At 42.0% G+C, this 23,608-nt stretch overlaps 1 protein-coding gene and 1 long non-coding RNA gene across 2 annotated transcripts in view; one reads left to right on the top strand and one right to left on the bottom strand.

The window, feature by feature from the left end:
- Window positions 1-23,608, top strand: part of ANTXR1 (ANTXR cell adhesion molecule 1) — a 250,777-nt gene that overhangs the window by 212,631 nt on the left and 14,538 nt on the right. The gene's annotated exons all lie outside the window — the stretch shown is intronic.
- LOC108516335 (uncharacterized) overlaps window positions 19,817-23,608 on the bottom strand; it is an 83,934-nt gene continuing 80,142 nt past the window's right edge. Inside the window, exon 3 of the long non-coding RNA XR_001881771.1 lies at window positions 19,817-20,946. This is a non-coding gene — a long non-coding RNA (uncharacterized LOC108516335). The remainder of the gene's footprint in view (window positions 20,947-23,608) is intronic.

The following is a 23,608-nucleotide window of genomic DNA, read 5'->3' as shown; positions in this document are numbered from 1 at the left end:
AAGGCAGACTGCCCCCAAGGCACTGTTTCAGTCTGCTCGCCGTGTGTATTCCCACCTGTGGATCTCTGCTCATGCCATCCCCGGCCCAAATTATCCTGCTCCTTCTCTCATTGTAAGTCAACCCAAGTCCTTTCTTCTCTCAAAAGCTTTGCTCCTCCCTCCTGGGACTGGAGATGCCTTGTGCCTCAGACCATCGTAATATTGCTTTATGTCACACTCTTTTAGCTTTTGATAGCTGGTTTCTACCTCTATCTCTAATACCCTGCATATGGTAGAATTAATAAATTCTTTATTAAAGAAGAAGAAAAACAGGAAGGAGGTAAAAGAGGAGAATCACAAAGAAAGAAGTAGGGGAGGGGAGGAGGAGGATGGGAGGAGCAGAGAAAGAGGGGAGAAAACCAGGGAGGTGACAGTGGGAAAGAGAATTTCACAGGATCTTGGACGTGGTATTTCGATTGAGTGTAGGTAAGAGGCAAAGCCCAGGGAGCGCAGCCTTGAGTACTTAGTGGAAAAGAAGATCCATGAGGTTCTGCATAGACGACCATCCAAGGCAGCTCCCAGGAGGTGTTCCTGGCTCCATGCCACACTTAGCTGCAGGGCAGTGCCCATTCATAGGATGTCAGCTCTAACCAGTGAGTGCAGTGCCTAAGAGTAGGCACAGACTGGGACCCTTCAATCTAACCTATGCTTTATAATAAAATAGATACATATTTATATTTGTACTATTCAGAAAACAGCATATGTGTCCATTTCTTGGGGGAGGGGTGAGTTGTAAACAACATAATACAATATCCAGTTAGTACTGAGGTGTTTTTGAGACAAGGTCTTGTTCCATCACTCAGGCTGGAGTGCAGTAGAGTGATCACAGCGCACTCTTGCCTTGACCTCTGGGACTCAAGTGATCCTCCTACCTCTGCCTCCCAAGAGCTGGGATCGCAGATGCATGCCACCAAGCCTAGCTAATTTTTTTTAGGCATGGGGTCTCACTATATTGCCCAGGCCAGAGTGCAGTGGTGATCATAGCTCACTGCAGCCTCAAACTCCTGAGCTCAAGTGACTCTCTCACCCCAGCCTCCTAAGTAGCTAAGACTACATGTACACATCACTTTTTTTTTTTGTAGAGACAGGGTCTCACTATGCTGTCCAGTCTGGTCTCAAACTCCTGGCCTCAAGCAACCCTACTGCCTCAGCTTCTGAGAATGCTGGTATGACAGACATGAGCCACCACCGCACCTGGCTATTACTGTTAAACAAAATTAATAACATACAAAGTGCAAATTATATAACCCTAAAGCAATCGCTGTTAAGAGGCCTACCACTAAAGCCAGTGCCTTCATTTTACAGAGGAGGGGCCTAAAAGTCACAGAGCAGCTTGAGCTGGGGCTAGAACCTCAAATCTGTGGCCTAGTACACTCACTACATAGACCATCTGAAACGCTGCTTCTCATGGCTGGGCAGCCTATAATCTCTTTGTCGGCCAGATGGCCAGTTGCCTGAGATGGAGACACAAGAAACATTCCCACATCTGCTTCCTGCTTTTAACTCACATAAAAATGGCCAGTTTAACAAACCTATTTCCCTAAAGGGACCAGAGCTTCTTTTTATTTTTTCTGTACATTTAAAACATGCCAAACAAAATGACACATGTTGTCAACAAGATGCAACAGATATCTTCCCCAAAAGCCCCTTCTTTGTAAACTGTCAGGCCAGTTCTGTTGACTTAGTTACCTTCTGCAAAGACCAGTGGTCTTGCCAGAGCTCCACCCTGGAAAAGCTCATCCTGTGGAAGCACAGCTTGGTGGGGTCGCCAGACTCCTGTCTCTAACACACTGTTAAATGCCTAGATGTATTTCTTTCATGCTTGTGCAGAAATTCCATTTCAGAGTGTCGGGACAACACCTCAGTCAGTCTCCCACATGTGGGTCATGGAAAGAGCCGGGGCCTGGACGCCAGGAGGCCTGGGTTCCAGTCAACACTCCCTGTGACTTTTACAAGTCGCAAGTGGATGACCATGACCCCAGTGCCAGCAGCCTTGGGATGCTGGTGGGGGCACTGAGCATAATGGGCCAGTGCGGAGCATGGGAGGGGGTCAGCCCAGCTGCTGTGGTCCCTCTGCCAGCCCCCAGGGCAAGCCACAGCCAGGCAGTCTCAGCCAGGGCAGGACGAGGGCCAGGGCCAGAGCAGCGCCTCCACACTGAGTCACAGCCAGCCCTGTAGGAGAAAAAGGGCTGAATGTGGGTGAGAACCTGAACATCCACGAGAGCCTGGTCCAGGAGAGCATTTCTGGGGCCTGTGAAGAGGAAGAAGAGAAAATGATGCTGGAATCCCCCGGTTAAGGAAAACCAAGCCATTCCCTGGCCTGCAAGCTGTATCACTTCCCTTGTGACCAGCTGCCAGGTAACTGTTTCTCCCCTTCTGAGCACTGGTACCTGGTTCGTGGGACAAGAAGACAACTGACATGATCAAAACAAAGCTTTGGTTTGTATTTCCTTCTACTCCTTGTAAAATTTATTCATTGAGAGAGATTTTTCTCCTGCCACCAGATACACCCATGGCAGTCCCCATAACTGTTCAGTGTATTCTCAGGCTATAAGCAGGACCACCCTCAAAAACAAACTCCAAATTCAGTTGTAGAAAGTACAATCCGAGAGATTAATCAAAACCTCCAGCTTGAGCGAGGGTAAACCTTCCTTCCTCCTCCAGCTAGGCCAAACCCCAACCCCACCCTGTGAAAAGGGAGGATGAGGTTGTCTCTCCCCCGTTTCTCCATTTTGCTCTTCTCTTCCTAGTCCCCACCCCAGTCTGTTAGCCAATTTCTTACCCCTCCTAGGTAGGGGCAGGTGAGCAGAGGTAGGAGAAAAAGTAGGTCTTCCTTGAACTGGTCCCATTATAAGCCGTCCTGTGCTCTGTGGGCCCAGCCTGTGTTTAACACTGACTCCTTTTCTTCCCCTGGGGTGCTCCTTGGGGCTTCTTTGGGATCTTCCTTATAGCAGTTTCCTTGACGTGGGCAGATGTTTCTTTATTCCCAGTGTTTGTTTGTGGTGCTTCCACAGCCCCTGGGTCTAGCAGTCACCTCCAGCTTCTTACTGCCGAAGTCCCTCTGTCCTATTACATAGCCTCTTGTACAGCATCCAAGATGACTCTGCTCTGCACTTCCTCTGTACGACCCACATCTGGTCCACGAGAGAGAATTACAGGACGCATGGATGGGCGAAATCGATTACAGCCCCTCCATCCTGCGGCACAGGCTGCCTCCACTTTCTCAGACATGAGAACTCTGTATTTGCCATCTTCAGGGAATGCATTCCAAGTTCCCCAAGTAGCCCCAGGGGGACAGCCTCACTGCACTGGAGGTGAAGCCCAGAGAAGCCTTGATGAAATCTCTAATGGAAGGGTCTCTGGAGACTCACAGCACAGCAACTCTTCTCTCCAAGCAATCCCTTCATACATCCTTCACCCTACCCTGGCCCCTTTTATAGCCTTCATCTGGCTGAAGAGTCCAAGCATCATGAAGTCAGTTTACAGATGTTTCCCTATTAGGCAACTTATTAGAATATCTTACAGCTCAGAGCATAGTCAAAACTTCCATTTTAACATTCATTACAAGCTTATCTCAGATTTTAATTATCCATCCATTTAAAGATATGCCCCATGGGGTATAGACATCATCTGGTTTATTCACTGCCACATCCCAGCTATGATAGGCACTCAGTGAATAATTATTGAATTAACCAATTAATATTTAAGTAAAGTAGCCTCCCCTCCTCAGCCTGCAAGCCATATGAGAGTGGGAACTGAGATTATTTGTACTCAATATTTGCCCCCCAGTAGAATCTAGTAGAATGCTGGCCCATAGTAGGTATTTTTAAAATGCCTTTGAAAAAAATTAATGAACCTGAGCAAAAGGCCACATTTCTCTAGGTAAGATTAATGGAGGCTCCACTGACCCAAAGCCTCACTCCCATTCTTCTTCAAATTCTTCACTTGGCTACACTGCTTAAAACTCTACTAATCAGATATTGTCTCTATCAGTTCCAATATTTTTTAACAACAAAGATATCACCACTGAGAAAATGGAAGCCAGACATTTACACTTAAGAAGACAATTTGATACAACAAACATACAGGAAGACTATCAGGGGCCTGAAGAGTGCTGGGAGACACTTACGAGATAGGAGATGGCAGGCCCAGAGGTGGGAGTTCTTTTAGAGGCTTGCCAGGGAGAACGTGTGTGCCAGGAGGTGAAAAGGAAGTGGCAGATAGAGCCAGTATTTTTTAGAGTTCGCCTTTAGCAAGCTTCCTCCTACACAATTTTTAAGAACCATTAATTTTTAGAGCTAGAAGGAACCTTTGATATCATCAGATTCCATGGTTTCCAAATATTTTTGAGCCAAAAAAACTTCTTCTTTCAATGAAATCTTACCAGAAAGCCAATATGAAAAAGGTAAGCAGAGATAATCTGTTTCTAGAGGGGTGTTTTAGATGGGTTCTAGATGTTTGGGCTGGGAAACCAAACACACACACACACACATACATATATATTAATACATACATACATGCACATACACACATACATATACATATATGCATACATATATAGACATGATGCATGCATATACATGCATATACACATACATATACATATATACATACACATATATTAATACATGCATATACACATATACATACATGCATACATATATACATACATATACATATATACACACATACATATATACATGCATACACATATATACACACATGTACACGCACACACACAATTTTCTCAGAGTAGTCTTCAAACCTCCCCGAGAATCCCTAAGTGCTCCTGAAACACAGTGTGTCCAGACACAATGAAAATCCCACAGTCGTCGTTACCCATCACCATGTCACAGAGAGTGGGCTCCAGAGGTCAAAAGAAAATGGAAGATGCTAGACCCTGCTGCTCCCTCTCCTTGATCAAGGAGAAGACCTTGTCCCCTCCACTTCCCAAACTCTTCATCTATTCTGAAAATGTTTGGCAAATCAAAGAAAGAGCCCTTTCACGGGACCACTGAAGACTTCTCCCATGAGTTTGATACTACCAACAAATATTTACTCAGTTCTTGCTACATTCTTGACCCGTGTTTGGCACTCAGAACAAGTGACCATTGTCGTTGCTAAGGTAACCAGCACTCTTTGGGTGCTGCCTGTTCAACCTTCTCTGAGCCATCTCAATTGCAGTTAAACATCTAACCCACGTCTTTCCATTTTTCCCCTAAATGTGCTTTGAGACACTGTGTGAACTGATCTGCTGAAATGCAGATAAACTACATCTGTCAGCCCCCATCTATGAATCTAGTGAGACTTGCAAAAAAAATGAGGTTTGGCACAATTCACTTTCAGCAAACCTTTGCTCCCAGAGATGACCACTGTTTCCTGTCTTTGGAACTTATAAGCCATCTGTTTAATAATCTGTCCTAGCTTCCTGCCAAAGACTGACATGCTTCTCACCAGTCAGCAGTTCCCACCAAAAGTGCTTAGGGCCTCAGGGCCTCCCATCCCTGCTGCTGGCTAGTGTCCAGCTCACACAAGTGGCCCCCTCATCCCTAATGAGGCTTTACTGGAGAGGATGGGCCACTCGCCTGTTGCAAGAGCACAATGTGAATCTCAGAGAGTTCAATTTTGTGTAATTATTTCTGTATCAACAGCATCAACTCAGGGCTCAAGATCACCTAGGTGAGAGTGTAAGAACAGAGACTTCCAATGAGCAGAGCTAGGTTTGAAAGCTAGCCCTACAACTCCCTGTGTGGTTTTGACTAATGACCCACTCTGAACTTGCAAAATGAGCTCGTGGGAGTTCATGGTTGTGATTACTAAAAGCAATATTGTGCATTTAGTATATGCAATATTGTGCATGAAGTGCTCAGCAGTGGCTGGTACATATCAGCATTGTTATTATTAAAAGAAAATACGCTTATTAGTTAACTACTGCAAGTCAGGGGTGGGGATGGGACAAGGAGCAGGCCTGGGTAGAGGGCCTATGTGTGAGGGGCTATTCATTGGTACCCAGTTCAATTCTTTCTCTACGCACTAGGTGGTATACGGAAAAGATCCTCTTCCCTGTAGAGCTCGAATTTCATGGAGAAGAAATTATGAGAGAATGTCTGTCTCCTTTCAGTCACCTAGCTTGTGAATTTGCTACCCCCAGGTGAAACCAAGGCCCTACTGGACTGGCCCCAGGCTGATTCCTGAAGGAAGCTACTTTTCAGAGGGACACACAGGTTATCTCATGGACAGGTTCTTCAGGGTGGCTTCTAACCCCCAGAGATCTCAGGACAAGGGATTCCTATCATCTCCTTGAGCAACTGTTAGGGAGGCAGAGAGGAGCCGGGTAGAAGATCCTCAAATGAACAAGGTCAACCAAGGAGGCAAAGGTTCTAACAGTTCATTCTCCCAGCCCTTGTGTGAAACTGCAGAAAAGTCACCCCGTGCCTTTGTAGATTAAAATTAAGCTGGAAAGATTCAGCTGTAGTGGGCTTTAGATGATCTGGGTCACTTTCTAAAGCTAATTTCTTTTAAAAGCCCTCGAGCTGAAGACAATAGTACTAAATGACAGCTGGGAATTTTCAGTTTTATTTTCAGTTCCGGAAAAAAAGGCGGGGGATGGGTATCCCTTTATATTTTTATACTGAGGGTAAGTCAGTAGGGAGATTTCATCATGTTGTCGTTGCAAAAGTGATCAACTCAGTGTGCCATAGCCAGGAATTCAAACTGCTTGGGAAATGCAGGGGTAGTTAGCCCTTTTCACTGGACAATACAGTGGAGAGTGACGTGGGTAGGTTAAGAGCAGAGAGCTGCTGGGAAGATCCACAGAAAGGGCAAGGGATTCTGTCTGCCAGATTCCTTCTTCCTAAAGCACTTAGGCCATTTAGGTCAACCTGGGCTGTTCTAGGAAGGGTAGTACTTCCTGCTTTAACATTGACCAACTTGAAAATCACACTGAGAACAAAACCATGACAGCCAGGAACCCAGCTCCAGAAGGTGAAACCCAGCCTAGAGTATCTGGCCACTGTAACTTACAGCATTAATAAAAGGCTTACAGAAAACCAAAGGCCTATTAAATATCCCTGCCCCACCTAGACTCACCACTTAATTGGGGTGGGGATCATCAAGGCAGAAGGAGTATAAATGGTTCCAAAGGCTGGAGCGACTTTGGTCTGAAAGGCCCAGGTCCAATTAAAACAAGCCAGGACCCTTAATAACTGCTCCGTTTTGACATCAGGAAACCCACTCTAAGTTCTGTCAATGGCTATGATGTAGAGATTTTATTATGATTATTATTTCATGGACTTAATGAATGCTTAGAAGAATTAAGCCACGATAAGGCCCAAGATCACAACTTCCTCATCCACCACAGAAGGGCAGCTTGCCCCAGAGCCAACCTCTTCTTGGGAGGCAGTCCCCAGGTCCCTAATCAGGGTTCTGGTGGTCCTACTATTCGGTTTGGGGTTGATTTAGAGCATGCACAGGCAAAATGGGCTGTAGGCCCTTGCTGTGACTATAAAGGCTTCTGTGTGCATAGTTATCTCCTCAACCTGCCAGAAATTCCCCAAAGGGAGAAAGGTTAATCCCTCTAACTTAAGGTATTTCAACCTAGGTAACATCACAGTGTCCACCAGAAGGAGGACACACACACACACCCCCTAGTGATGAAAATTAGGGTATCTATCTCCCTTAACCAAATGGCTATGAGTACATCTTGTTCTTTTATGCATTCACCATTTTTTTGTATTGCTAATAAGCCACAATAAGCAATATTGAGTATTTCTCATTGAGTTGTATTGAGTCCTTCACCATGAGCCAGGCACTATATTATATGCTAAACAAGCTCATTATCTTTGTGTATCACAAGGCTTTCTGATTATAAGCAGTACTTATTAAGTGTTATGTTATCAATGTATATTAAAATGACAAATTCTCTTGGTAATCATGATTCAGTAGATACAGGGTGGAACTTTGTCCTCTGCTTTTAACAAGCAACCCAAAGGATGCTTATGACCAAGTCATTGTCCTAGAAAGCTTCCCAGCTTGCCCAAAACCTCTTGACTGAAGTGCCCGCAGTGCCTCAGCAGATATGATCTCATGCTAGGCAGGATGGAGCAGGCTGGTAACCTGAGGAAGGGGCGCAGACCTCGCAGTGTGGCCTGAGAACCCATTTGCTTTCCTTGGGCAGTCATTTTACGAAGCTGCCCCCTGTTGACCAGATGGTCCGAAACCCCCAGGGATCCTCTTCATGCAGGCTGAAACTGGGCCAGGGGGCCCCCCATGCCAGATCACAGTGCCTCTTTAGTGGATTTTCTTATGTTTTTAATCCTAACGACCATCTTGTCTAATTTAGCCTATTGTTCCAGCTTATCCAGTTCTCGTCAGCATCCTGACTCCATCCTCCCATGCATCAGGCACCCCTCCCAGCCAAGGGTCATCAGCACACATGGTAGAAAGTGCCCATACACCCTGTTGTCCATCTGAGACAGGAGCTTCCCTAGACCACCAGCTTTGAACTTGACCACAGACTCCTCCACCATCAGGAGGGTCCCCTTTCTCACTATGTTAAGCCCTCCCATAAGCATCTCCATCCTTCCTGATTTTTTTTGAACAGGCTTTTAGCAGCTGAAAAGCAAAATAATACCTTCAAAGGAAAGTTTTATTGGAGGGAAACTGTCTCAAACTGCAGACAGTATCTTTTTGCATTTTATTAAACCTGCAGAGTTAGAGCCATAATTTAAAGCAATGGGTGGCCAAGTAACTTGAAGTCTATTTTAGTTACCATTTTTGTTACTGATGGTTCCACCTACTCAAAAAAAAAAAAAAAAAATAGTGAACAGAAATATTCATATAGGAAGCCAGGGCAGTCTCATGGCTGCAAAGAAACACTGGTTCTGTGCCCTGACCTTCCTCTTTGTGGCTCAGATTTTCCACCTAGGGGAGTGTGATTTTTGTTCTCTCCTCTTCATACAGAGCTGCTGAAGGGGTCCTTAAGAGAAGGCTGTTCTAGACTTTGAGTTTCCTGAACAAAATTAAACCATCGCAGTTGTAGTATCTTTCTCTTAAAGTGGGTTTCCTCATTCACCAGACATTACCATTAGAGCCTGGAGTGATGAGAAATGTCTAAATGTAGGTAAATAGACAAAGACTTCCGGAGTTTTCCCATGTATTGTCAATGGGGCAACAAGTCATTGCCCTGAAATCTCTGGGTCTGTGACACTAGTAAGATTACAGCTTGTGTGTAGAACATAAAAGGCCTCTTTCTACTATTGTAAGTTATGATAATCTTTCTTAAAGCAAGTATGTGTATATTGTTATTTATTCTTTAAAACAACTTTTCAAAACATGTATTCTGTGTCTCAGCTTAAGTTGAATGTACTTCTTAGAATGAATTTAGGGGTAGCAAGTCGACTCTGCTCTGTGCAGACAGGGCAGTTGTCTTTTCTCTGAACAGATTGTTGGGGGCCAATCCTAGCTAACTATGAAACTAAAGGATGGAACAGTTGACCCCTGGAAGTCCCTATGCTCCAGTGATCTCTCTCCATGTATCAAATCATCTTGAGATTCTTAAAGAGATTATTATTACCTCAAATATAAAGTGTGATTTTATTTGATATATCCTGGGAATACTACTCATATGCACTATCTTAATAAAATGAAAGCCTATTAAATAAAACATCATTTAAGGAATAGAGGAGATGGAGGGAATGCCACAGAAAAATGTAATGAATATTCATGTATACATTAAGAAGTGGAAACCTATGGGAAGGCATTGTTTGGGGTTTTTATTTTTTGCAACAATATGGGGCTCTTAAATGACACTACACATTTATAACAGCCACTTGTTTACTAAGAGCTGTAAAGGGACTCTCTAATTACAGAGGAGCAGAGCCCAGTGGATGCTGTTCCTCAAAAGAGTCATCTCTCATTGAGATCTATTCAAGAATACTTTTCAAAGAGTATCTTTACAGTTTTATGCACCTAAAATACAGTAAAATCTCACATAAGGAGATATCAGAGTCAGGGGGGCTTATTAGCTCATATACTGACACAAAAGGTTATTTCTTTTCAGTTCTCCAGATTAGGCCCCATCTTGTCCCTATATCATAATTCAACTTTCATTTGAGTGAGAGTAAAAGGGGATCTAAGAATAAAGTAAAAACAAAAAAGACAGTAGCATCTTAGTTCTGATCATAGAACAATCAAAGAGAGACTCTCAGTGAGTCAATTAAATTTTGCCTAAACTTAGTTTTCCCTACTATGAAAAAAAAAAAAAAGATTCCTGTTACATCACCTCAAAATAGGAGATCCATTGAAATGTGAAAATGATGAAATGTGGAAATAAATATATACTTTCCAAATAATAACAACTGACTGTGTTGGGATAGTGAGCCCAAGATTTTCTCTTCTCTTTTTCCATAGAATTTTTTAATGCCTTTAATTGCTTTTATTTAATAAAAGAAACAGTAATTTAAGAGAAGAGAGAAGCAGATGTGAGCTTTAAGGAATAACTTTAGAACCAGATCTGTGATGTCTGAGCTAGACTCCTTGGCAGGTGGAAAAATGTTCCAGCCTATTAATTCAAAGCCTGAGTGAGGAGGTGTGAGTGACTGGTCACACCAGGACATAGTGGTTCTCTGCAGTGGCCACGTCCACTGACATTACATCCAACACCACCTTCACTTCTGTGGCCCAGGTCTCCCAGGACACTCATTTGCGAACCCACCATTGTTCAAAAATCACTCTCCTCTCTTCTTGTCATTCTCCTTGTCTAGTAATCCCCAAGGTTTCTGGACTCAGAGCTTTGGTATAAAATTCAATCTTCAGTTAGTTTACAACTTTTTTCTTCACCCAGTGACAGTGTGATGAGGTAATGTTTTCTAGCAGACTGGCTCAAGATTTGAACCTTTAAAAGTGGAAAACATTGACAGCTTAAAAGGCCAGTGTTCAATATTTCTTCAGTGATTTTAAGTGGACAGTGATGTCTTCCCAGATATTAATTCCAGAGTGACAGAACTATCATTGTCTCCATCTGCCCCCACAGCAAAGTTGTAGTCAGTCATTCTCTGTAACAGTAGTAATGAACTCTCTAGTTACAAGCAAGCAACTCAAGAAAAATTTCGTTTCCCCAGAGACCATTTAGGAGGCTACTATAATATCAGGCAGAATAACAACAGACCAGAAGAGGGCTGGGGGTGACCCTGGAGTCGCTGGATGGTGAAAAAGGAGTGGAGAACGAAAAGATGGTGGAGGAGGAGGCATCCTTATCCAGGTTGCCTCAGACTCCTGCAGGACTCTGCATATCAAGATGAGAAACTCAGAGGACTCTTCTCATTCACAAGGAAATGTTCTGAAGCTGTGAGACTGACATTTGTGGTGTATAAACCACTTTTGCATGGTCCAGAAGCTTCTGTGAGGTTCCATTCTGCATAAATTACAGTTTTGTAATCACTTTTTAAAACTGATGCTTTCTGTGCTCTTTAATGTGCTTTCAGATATGAGGGGAGGTGGCATCCTTTTATTTATTTAAAGAATGCATATCTTTATGACTTGCCTTCAGAAAGAGGCTCTTTACTATTAGCATGTCCCAACTTTTGGGGACCCTGAGGTCCAGTGTGGAGAAGCAAGGAGCTGGCTCTCCTTCAGCCTGGAGTAGCTCTGATCAGCATCAGGTCACCTCTACTCAGAAGGCCCCTGGAGGCCTATGCAGGCTGGAAGATGGTCCAGGACTTGAGATCACTTCAAGGGTACATGCATAGGAAGGAAAGCTGTACAGACTCATGTGACCTATAACTTGGACATTAACAGACCAAAGGAAATGCCATGCCTTACTCAGAGCCAATTTCTCTTCTCTAGAAGAGAAATTCTGAAGAATTAGAGAATTCTAATTCTCCTGTGTCACTCTCCAAATCCCCTGCAGTCTTCCTCCCATTGTCTTTTCTCATTTGTTTGGTAACTTTTCTTTCCTACAAATTTACCAGCCTGAGGAGATGAAAGTCCTGAGCTTTCCTACTTCCTTATTACACAAATGGAGGAGTAAGGAAAGCTGTCGTTGGAAGGATAGCACTCAGTACATGAGCAAAGCAACTCAAGATTGTCTCCTTTAGCTCCAGTAAGGCTGATCCAAACTGGGAGGTCACTGTTGAAGCTTAGATCACACAAGGGCCAGCATCACTGTCATCAACACCATCATCATCATCATCATCATCATCATCATGACCAAAATGATCCATAAATGTTCTAATTTTTGAGGAGGTTTGCTTAAGGTGAAGAAAGTTTTAATATCTTCATTGTGTGCTGGATTCTTTAAATCAGAATAACCAAACTGAGGTGTTAAGAGAAAGAATATCAGAAAATCAGGCAAGACCTTGTTTGCCTAAGGAAATATGAATTGCCTAAGGGAGGAAATGGCTAAAAATTACAGATGATTTGCTTAATCTCGAATGTAGATGTATACCCAATTTCAGTTAACCTTTGGGTATGTAGTGAGCAAAAACCACACCGCCACTCTTCCCTTGGAGTTTTAAACTCTGGCACATAAACTGTGTTCTCATCTCCACCTGGTCCTGCCAGTGACAAGTTGAATGCTGTCTACTATAACTGCATGGCCAGGGCCCCAGAGTAGCATTTAAGATAATAGAAAAAAAACCAGCTACTGTGCCAATAGCCTTTGAGAGATGACCTGTACTGATACAGATACCAGGTTATCTTTGGCATAAGCCAGCCAAAAACACAAATAGGATCGCCTCAGAAGTACTTTCAAGGCTTACAGACTGGGAATTTTCCTTTTGATACCATCCTCATCGATCGTCAGGTTGTGTATGATCATTATTTCAGAGACTCAAATCAGAAGTAATGTTCATGTAACTACCAACCTTCTGGAACAGAAGGTTGAGATCACTGTTGGTTTTTTTGACAGAAGACTGTGGCAACACACTTTGAAAGTGGGCGAAAGGTAATCCAGATGGTAATCAGCTGTAAAAGTGTTCTGTTTATGGGAAGAATGAAGTACCATGTCCTGCTGCTGCTCTTCACTTTAGTTTTATCACCTTTTTTCCTCCCTATTCCCTTCCCCTGCCCTCAAACCTCTACCTCCCTGCAAGTGCCCTACTTCCAAGTTTCGGAAGGTGGGCTTGCATTCCATTCCATCCCTAGGGAAAGAGCCTGCAGGGCCCCACCATTGCTCAGGCACTCTCTTGACCAGAGCATAAAGGATTGGCAGACACCCTGGCGTGATCCTACACAGCAGTCTTCAGATACAGCTGCTCTTCCATCCCCAAACACATAAATCTATGGCTTCTGGCAGCTTGGAAAATGTCATTTTCCTCTGAAAATGACATTAGAGGCAGAAGAGTCTCAACTCCACTCTCTATTACAGAAGTACTCCTCCTAAAATATTAATATTTGTGCTTAGTTCACATTATACCGTGTGACTAACATATGAAGAGAAATCTTCTTGGAGATTAAACAAGTCTCTCTTAGGCTCATTGCACAGTTTGGGGAGGTAAGCCCCAGGTCCGAAGCTGCCTGGAGACATCCTGAGTGTCACCCTCCCTCCATTTTCTGTGGTGCTGCCAGTCTGTGTGAATGAGCTCATGTGCTAATCTCCCAGCCAGCCCCTCCCTTCTCTTCTCTGTAGTGCTCTGCACACTTTGGTCCTTTTGCCTCCCCCCACTCCCTCAAAAGTTGACCTTCCTGTGTCCCTTTATCCCGATCACCACCACTGAAATTTCACAGTCCCAAGCACCCTATCCCTGGCCTCAGAAGAATAGATCCTTATGCTGGCTAACCCACATGTTACTAGATGCCAGTGTCCAGGGAATTTCTCTGCTGGATAACACTCTGGCATTTTAAAAGGAATCTCCATGAGATTCCCACAGGGGATCCCTAATGTTGAAAATATCAGACTGAGCCAGGCACACTGGCATATGCCTGTAGTCCCAGCTACTCGGGAGGCCAAGGTGGAAGGATTGCTTGAGCCCAGGAGGTTGAGGCTGCAGTGAGCCATGATCGTGACACCGCACTCTAGCCTGGGTTACAGAGTGAATTAAAAAATTTATTTTTTATTTTATTAAAAAAAAATACTTTAAAAACATATATATCAGACCAAGTGGTAGTCTGGACCTGTCCGGGGTACAAAGAGTAGGAAGAAGACACCTCAAGGCAGGGAGATTTTGGTGTTCTGCCCAGCTCACTACCAGAGGCACTCATTAACCTCATGGGTAGGGGAGAAGCAAGGGAGATAGGACGCAGGAGACAGGCGAGCTGAGAAAAAGCAACAAGTTTAGAGAAACTGATGATGCAAACCCCCAAACTCCCTCTCCAGCTTCACAATGTAGTTCTTTAGCCTCTTCAGGGAGCTTATTTATTGAACAGTAGCAAATGTTGAATGTTATTCCAGAGCTTCTTTTAGACCAAATAATATGACAAAGTCCCTGCCTTCAAAGAAAGAAGGCTGAAAAGCAGGAAAGGACCAGGTGGGAATTGTGATGGCCAGAAAGAGGACAAGGAGTATTGCTGTTACTATTGGGCTTTTTGTTTATACATAATTTCAACCACTGCACAGCTAAGGCTCCCAGAAAATCAGAGTGAGCTGTTCAGAACTGCAGTGTCCCCCCACACTGCCTCTCAATTGCATTCCTCTGCCTCAGTCCCAGCCACATTTCTCAGCCTCAAGAATCCTGTTCCTCAATGAGGGGATTGGTAGCCATAGCATGAGAAGGGGGATTAGGCCAAACCACCAGCAACCCTACTCATTGCAGGGTCTTTGGAGACCGAACAGAGATTGTTCTTACTAAGCATGAGGTCACCTTTCTTTTCCTGGACTGTCTGGATTCACAGAGTTTATTTGGGTTATCTGGCTGAATTCACTCCAGAGCTGATCTCTGTGAGCTGGCCCTGGGATCTAGCTCAGAGAGGCTCCTCCAGGTCCCAGTCCTCATCCCCTGTGGAGAGGGACCTGGTGAAAGACCAGTCAATTGGGGAAGGACGTGGAGCAGGTGACGAGGCTAGAGGAAGACAAAGTTCAAGCTAGTTCCAAAGGCCTCATCAATCGGTAGGAAATGGGAGAGCCTGGGAGCCAAAATGGTGGTTGACAAGTAAGAAATGCTGTAAGCCAGGAGCAGCAACATAACCAGTGAGAGGAGGCTAAGAAGAATTCTGGAGTCAGAGGCCCATCCAGGCACTTGGGGTGACCTTGTTATCCTGGTAAGGGTTTGTGCAACTAGGAGAAACCATTGAAATGGCAGAAATGAAGCAGAGGTCATACCGTTTGTCATCTCTCCAAGTGGAGCTTTCTGCTGAGTCCACTTTTAATGAACAAATAAAATTCATTGGTAATTAGCAACATTCTTTATTCATAATCCAGATGCTGAAATCCCCCAAACCTTTACCCTGCCTCTTTCCAAAAGATTTAACATGTATTTTTTTTTCCTCTTAAAGATTCCTCTTACAATCTCAGTATGAGTCCAACAACCATTTCTTCCCAGATCATACAGAGCACAAGCTCAGCCCAGCCTGGAGAGAAGTATCACAGACGTTTAGTGCAGGCTGGATACGTGAAGCATTTCGTGCACCATGAAAAATGGGGCATTTTGATACTGGCTCGTGGTCTCATTTCAGATCCAACTTCTACATGGTCTTGCAATTAGGAAGAGTATTGGGGCCCAGTGGAAGCCTGAAAACAGTTTTAAGGTTGGATAACTTAATGCTTTTTTTTACTCCTAAATGAATCCCAGATTGTGAGTGCTGTAAATTTTCTGTTTCTCTGTCTGACATCAGCGGGAATACTTCAGGGTTTTGACTACTGTCTTCCTTCAGTTTCATCTGAAAGGCACTCTGACAGGATCATGGCAGCCCTTACCTGAAAAGCAGATAAGTCCAAGAAACAGTCCAGAGGCTTCTGGGAGCCAGCTGGGCAGGTCTCGCCTCTTAAAAGGTGGGCAGCCAATTCCATGGTCAAAAATTAAGAGGTTGCCCAAAGCCCAGCCTGATCCCAGAAGATCACAAGAGACTACCACAGCACCCCAAATGCCCAGCACTGGGGCCACTCCTTTACAATAAAATACTGTCATCAGAAGGTTCCTTTCTTGAATTATATTATTTAGGTTAGAAGTTCAGCCGACCTACCAAAAGCCCAAAATAATACAAGCTTTAACCATTGAACTTTTTTTTTCCCTCTCACATGTAACTCTCCGGGAATAAACTGTCCAGGGTCAACATGGCGACTCCATGCTGTCAGGGGCCCAGGCTCCTTCCATCTTCTTTCTCCACCACTACAAGAGTGTGGTTCTTGTCGGCATAGTCCAATAATGAAAAGGGCTAGGGTGTGCTCTTTAAGGCACAGCTTAGAATTTGGACATATAATTTCTACTCACATCCAGCTGGCCAAAGCATAGATTACATAGCCACACCCTGATGCAAAGGAGGCCACACCCACCTGCAATTCATGCACCACACTAGGTCAAGCTCAGCATCATTTACTGCCTCTTGAAGCAGCTTTTACAAAGAAGGCTGGGAAATGTAGTCATTGCTGGCTGGTCATGTGGCCAGTGAAACTCAGGGGTTCTACTACTAAAGGAAGAAAGTGAAAATGCATATGGGAGACAGTTATCAATCTCTACGATAGTATATTTTGTGTCTATGGAAAGATAGAGCCTATTAAGAAATAAACCACTATAGTGGACCCAGCTTGTGGATCAGATTAGAGGTTTGTCCCTTAGAAAGCACAGAGGATTATGAGGGGAGAGGCACATAGGACAAGTAAGTTGTGATTGGGAAAAGGGATGGGGATACACAAGGTGCTTCTCCAGGAAGGGTTGCTGTAGGGCACTGAAATCCCAAAGAAGGAAGAAATAGAGACATGGAAAGCTGGAACAGAACAATGGAGGCTGGGTAAGTGTTGGGACCCGTGGCAACTTTTCAAATGGGTAATATTACTGGTGCCCAACTCTTTTCATCACTATGCTTCTTGATTCATTCTGCCCTAGATTCATTCCAATCTAAAAGCACATGTTGCTCAAAAGAAAGAGCACAGAGTCTAAACAGACCTGGATTCATATCTTCACTCAGTCACTTACTTACAGAGATAGCCTGGGAAAATTACGTAGCCTTTCTGAGCCGTTTCTACATTTTTGTGTCAGGATAAAGGGGATATTAACCAACAGTGCTTTTAGAAGAACAAAATGAGTTGATGAATATAAAGCAGCTAGTGCCAAGCCTGGCACAGCGTAAGCACTCAGTGAGTGGCAGATGGGATTAGTATGAAACTTTTCACTCCATAACAACTGGTCCCTCAAAAGAATACATATGAGTAGGGGGCTTGGCCAGTGTGACAATGTCGTGGGATAGGAAAATGGTGCATGTGTGAAGTGCTGAGAACATAGCAGACACCTACCCATTTAGGATGCTTCTCTTAGTGTGCTCAGGCTGCCATAACAAAATACTATGGACTGTGGGGCTTAAACAACAGAAATTTATTTTCTCACAGTACTGGAGACTGGAAGTCTAAGATCAGGGTGCCAGTGTGATCAGATTCTGGTGAGGCCCCTCTTCCAGGTTGTGTGCTCACAAGGCCACTTCTTGGTGCATGTGTGAGTAGAATGAAAGCAAGCCCTGTGGAAACTCTTCTTCTAAGGGGACCAACCCCATCATGAGGGAGGCACCCTTGTGACCTCATCCAACCCTAAGTGTCTGCCAAAGACCCCACCCCCAAATACTATCCCATTGAAGGCTGAGGCTTCAACACATGGATTTGGGGAGACACACGCATTCGGTCCATAACAGTGCCACTCACTGGCAACAATACAGGAAGCACAAAAGCAAACTTGTTCTTTTTTAAGAAAATTAATATTCCATTTTGGGGAAAAGGTGTTGACGGCTACAAGCATAGTAAAAGAACTCATCCTGAAGATGGCATTCCTTGCATTGCTGCAAAAGAAGAAAACAAACCTTCATCTATGAGCTTGTATATATGGAGCAGGATGAGGTTGGTGCTGTGCACCAGATGAATCAGTCATTTCATAATTTTACATTTTCACATCCAAGCTAAATAATGCTCTTGACCAAACAATCTTAGCCGGTTTATCTTCTGGCACCAATATTTAAAGCAAATACCTCAATATAAATAAAATAATAAATCAAAAGACTATACTAATGGTGGTTCTAAGTAGTTAGAGTCATTTAACTGGGGACAGGAAAAATATCCTCAAGATTCTTAACAGGGGAGACAGAAAGGGCAAGAAGGAAGACTCTAAATAATATTAGTTCATCCGGGGTCAGACTTTCACTCACTCAGCATGACTATGCCATGGTGGGTTTTTTTTTTTTTAATCTTAGAAAAGTGCATTAAATCTAAAGCATTAGTGAGACCCATCCAAAATGTTGATTAAAACCAGGCTCTTTGGAGAGGTAATTGCTACACTGCTTGGCAGGACCCAGGAGTGTACATTGGACTTGATGCCATTGATGAAGAGAAGATGGTCAGTACCAATGGCTGGTTTTAAGATGAACAAAGTTAAGAAATAATATTTAGGATGTGCCACACTTGGTCACCACTCAGTATGATTTGCTTCCTCTTATTATTTTCAACTTTCTCTGCCACCTCTAAAGTATTATACCCAGGGTATCTCTGCATAATTCTTTGGCTTGCCACTTTGAAAGGTGTGAATTCTGAGCCAGTCCCTGTTTAGTGACAGCACTTTGGCCACCTGATCACTTTTCCTAAATCTCCTTTCTCCAACACTATTTTGTCTTTACTACTTGAAATTTGTCAGAACTAAACAGGTGCAAACATAACATGCCATGGTTTTATATAGTGATGAGATTTAAAGAAGGGATTTAAGCATCAGACAAGGAGGTTTTATTTCCTTATGTCATCTAGTATATTTTTGCCTTTTTTAGCTATGATGGTTTATTGACCTTCCTCGGAGGCCATCAGAGTGAGTTCTTCACCACTTGGCCTTACAAATTCATTTGTATTGCAAGTAATTAGTTGTACCTTTACGCATAGGGAAGACATGGACAGTTAGCATTTCATATAGCCTTAGGACAGAGTTTGTTCATCCCTATTTTGATGGCAAGACTACTTTATCTTACTGTGTTTCCTCTGTGTCTAAGTATTTATTAGTATTTTTTAAGATTTTCAAGTCAAAATGGCAATTTGAGTATAGGTATTTAGCCTGACTTCAGAATGGGGAGAGACTTTTCAACCTCAAGCTCCCCACTGGCAGCGTGAGAGAAGGTGATAGGATGTCATAACCTTGGCTTACACAAGTAAGCCTGCACAAGTGTGTAAATAGGCAAAAACCCCTTTCCAGATTGCAACCTCTTTCCCAGTCCTGAGTTCAGCCCTTTCTCACCAGCATAACAACCTACATTTCTTTTAACTTTTATTTTAGGTTTGGGGGTACATGTAAAGGTTTGCTACATAGGTAAACATATGTCATGGGGGCTTGTTATACAGATTATTTCATCACCCAAGTATTAAGCCCAGTACCCAATAGTTATCTTTGTTGCTCCTCTCCCTCCTCCTACCCTCCCCACTCAAGTAGACTCCAGTGTCTGTTGTTTCTGTCTTTGTGTTCATAAGTTCTTATCATTTAGCTCCCACTTATAAGTGAGAACATGCAGTATTTGGTTTTCTGTTCCTACTTTAGTTTGCTAAGGATAATGGCCTCCAGCTCCATCCATGTTCCTGCAAAAGACATGACCTCATTCTTTTTTTATGGCTGATAGTATTCCATGGTGTATATGTACCACATTTTCTTTATCCAATCTATAACCTACATTTCAAAATGAACACTGCAGGGTAATATCCAGAAGACAGAAAAGGAAATGTGTGATGGTTACCTTTGGAGTTATATCTTTCTGTCATCCAGTTATCCCATCTTTCTCCTGGGGACCTTGGGTTCTAGTGGCGTAAAGTCCTAGTCCATCAGGCAACGACCAGAGCACAGATCAGGATCCTCCGCAGCACCTTTGGGAGGGGTGCCAAGTTCAGAGTCCCAAAAAAAAGAGGGAAACCTACAACTCATACTCAGCTTCCACACACCATAAGCGACCCCACTAGGCAAAGTGATGAGTTGCTTCTTGTTTCAGTATTGTTCTGTAACAAACCATCCCAAACCTAATGACTTAAACTGCAATTTGCTATTTTTCCCTCTCATTTTATGGGTCGATTGGGCTCAGTTGGATAGTTCTCATTTGGAGTCTCTCATGAAGTTGCAGACAGATGGCGGCTGGGGCTGGAATCACAGGAAGGTTGACTGGATATCCCAGAAGGCTTCTTCACTCCTTTGACCACCTTCATTGTACCTCAGCAGGCCTCCCTGCAGTAGACTAGCCAGGGTTTCTTACATGGAGGCTCATGACACCAAAAACAGGAAGCAGAAACTGTCAGGACTCAGAGGCAGCCTCAAAGCTAGCACAACATCACTTCCATTATATTCAAACGATCACAGCCAACCCAGATTCAAGGGAGTACAGGCATAGACCCCTCCTCGCCACAGCACATGTGTACTACAGCGGGAAAAGATGGTAGCCACCTTTGCAGATAAGCCACCACCACCACAAACAGGAAGCAAGAATTGTTTGGGATTGGAAGATTTTCCCTCTGCCCAGAGAGCCCTGAAAGAGCACCCTCCCTGCTACTCTTGGGTGGCCCAGTGATTAAAGGAGCAAAGTTTGTGCAAATATAATTGTGTAAAACATTGGAGAAAAGTAGTTTAATAAACTGACAACCACCCTTGGATTTCAATAAAGCAAGCAGATGAAAAGTAAATAAAAGATATAGAGGCTTTAATTAAAATCTAATCAAAAAATAATTAATGGATATTTATTTAACAGCACCCTTCAAATAAATAATTCATATTATTTTCTTAACTTGTAAAACTCAGCTATAACTTAGGCCACAAAGAAAACCTGAAAAAAAGAGAACATATAATTTTAGAGTCCACATATACCACCAAAATAAAATAAAATCTAGAATTTAGCAATAAGGGATTAAACTCTTGCTTTAAAAAAAGCACTTAGACACCACTGCACTCCACCCTAGGCAACAGAACAAGACCTTGTCTCAAAAAAAAGCACTTTGACGTTTTAAAGCACTCTCATAAATTACTGTTCAGTCCAAGAGGAAATCAAAACTGCAATTAACTGGGATCCTAGAAAATAATGACAATTGGAACATCTTAGTAAAAACTTGTGGGATTTGGAAACATCATAGCCTTAAATTCTTTCGTTATTAAACAAGAAAAAATGAAAACAAATGAGGTAAGAATTAGTTAAAACTTAGACAATAATATGACACAAATCTACAGACAGCAGAAATACGGCATCTATGAATGAAGAACAAAGTAATGAAAACAAAGCAAAATCAGTAGAGCTGAGAAGTCTTTAAGAAAGTCTTTGGAACTACCAGTATCACTGATGAATCTTTGAAAGACAAATCTAAAAAAGAAGGTCAGAACATGAAAATATGTCATTACTAAGAAAGACAAAAAGGCTATCACAACAAATAAGGAGATTTGTTTACCTGTAAGAATGCCCTGGGTACAAAGTACAAATCTATGCAAATGCTTTTAGAATCTTGATGAATGAATGATTTTCTAAGAAAGGATAAATTACAGAAATTGACTCAAAAAAAGTACAAAACCTGAATCAGTCAATATCTGTGGCAAAAATTTTTAAAGGCATCTAAGAACTATAATTTTAAATAACAGCATGTCTAGAAAATTTTTGAGAGAATTATCTCATTCTTATGTACCTGTTGTAAGAACAAGTAATTCTTGTGCTATTTCAGAAATACAGAACATATAAAAAGATGAAAATCCTCCCAAATTGTTTTGTGAAGTTAACATAAAGTAGCTCACAACAAAAGGAACATGACCAAATTCACCCGTGAATTTGGGTGCAAAAATCCTAAATCAAAGATAATTAATTTCGGAACTTTTCAAAAGTTTATTTCAGAAATGTGCAGATAATTTTTATTAGAAAAAAATTTATAAAAGATATATCAGTAGGTGAAAATATAGGAACAATATAATGATCTTGATATCAAAAGATACTTGATAGAATTTAAAATATTACTTTTGAAACTATCAACTGACTGTGAATAGGAAATTATTTCCTTAACATGAATAAAATATCTATCAATAGGGTTATCTTACTTTATATCAAAAAGTTATTTGATATTTGCTTAAATTTTTTAAACACTTAAACTGGAATTAAAGTGTATTTTTAACAGAAGTAAAGATATCTAAACTACTTTATTTATGAAATACTGAAGGTATTCCCACTAAAGACAAGAATAGGATAAAGGCACCTGACATCACTGCCAATCAATGCAATAAAACAAGAAAAAGTAATAATAGGTAAATATTAGAAATGGAAAATATTAAATTATATCAACAGAAATACTGTAAGAGAATTCAGTAAAATATTTAAATACAAAATAAATATACTAAGAGTAGGATGCTAAAATAGAGAAAAGTTAAACTTTACAATATCAATAATAAAATAAATCTAGGAGTAAATGTTTAAAAGAAGGCTGGAACTTACATTCGAAAATCACAAATTTGGAATGTGCTATTGATGGATGAGAAAACATAAAAATATAAAAGGCCATTTTCTCCAACTTAATTTATGAATTACATTATTCTAAATAATTGTTTGGAAGAACAATCAGATGAGAATAGTGCAGATAACCTTGAAAAATAATAAAGATAGACTTATAAGATCAATATTACAATATGTTGTAAAACTGTAACAGTCAAAACTGCTGCTACAGATATAGACACATCAGAGAAGTGGAACAGAGATCTGAAAAAACAAATGAAAGACCAAGTAAGAATTTGCCTTATGATAAGGCTGGCATTAAATTAATTGGAAAGTGGTAGATTGTTTAACAAATGGTATTTCTAAGTTAGCACAATTGGCTGATTTAGAAAAAGATGAAATAAATTTGAACTTGTACCTCACACCTCATAGCAAAATATATTTCGGATGAAAATAGTTAACATTTACTGAGTAATTTTATATGTCAGGCACTGTTATTTATAGGCTGGGCACGGTGGCTCATGCCTGTAATCCCAGCACTTTGGGAGGCCAAGGCCTCCTGAGGTCAGGAGTTCGAGACCAGCATGACCAACATGGTGAAACCCATCTGTACTAAAAATACAAAGTTCGCCAGGTGGCGCACTCCTGTAATCCCAGCTACTTGGAAGGCTCAGGCAGGAGAATCACTTGAATCTGGGATACAGAGGTTACAGTGAGCTAAGATTGCACCATTGCACTCCAGCCTGGGCAAAAGAGCAAAACTCCATCTCAAAAATTTTAAAAAGTTATTTATTATTTTCATTAATCCTTACAACAATCTCATGAGCTAGGATCAATTATTTAACCCATTTTACAGAAAAGAAAACAGAAGTTAATTAATTTGTCCAAGATAACACAGTAAGTTGCAGAACCAGATCTTGAATACTAGTAGTTTGGCTCTAGAGTACACATTCTATAAACATAGAAAAATGAAACTGTAACTAAAAAAAAAAAAAAAAGAATGATGAAAGCTTTTTTTTTTTTTTTT

This window comes from Rhinopithecus bieti, unplaced genomic scaffold (assembly GCF_001698545.2).
Source record: "Rhinopithecus bieti isolate Rb0 unplaced genomic scaffold, ASM169854v2 scaffold_36315, whole genome shotgun sequence".
Taxonomy (NCBI): domain Eukaryota; kingdom Metazoa; phylum Chordata; class Mammalia; order Primates; family Cercopithecidae; genus Rhinopithecus; species Rhinopithecus bieti.
The sequence above is the reverse complement of the archived record's forward strand: the minus strand, read 5'-3'. Positions and strand labels throughout refer to the sequence as shown.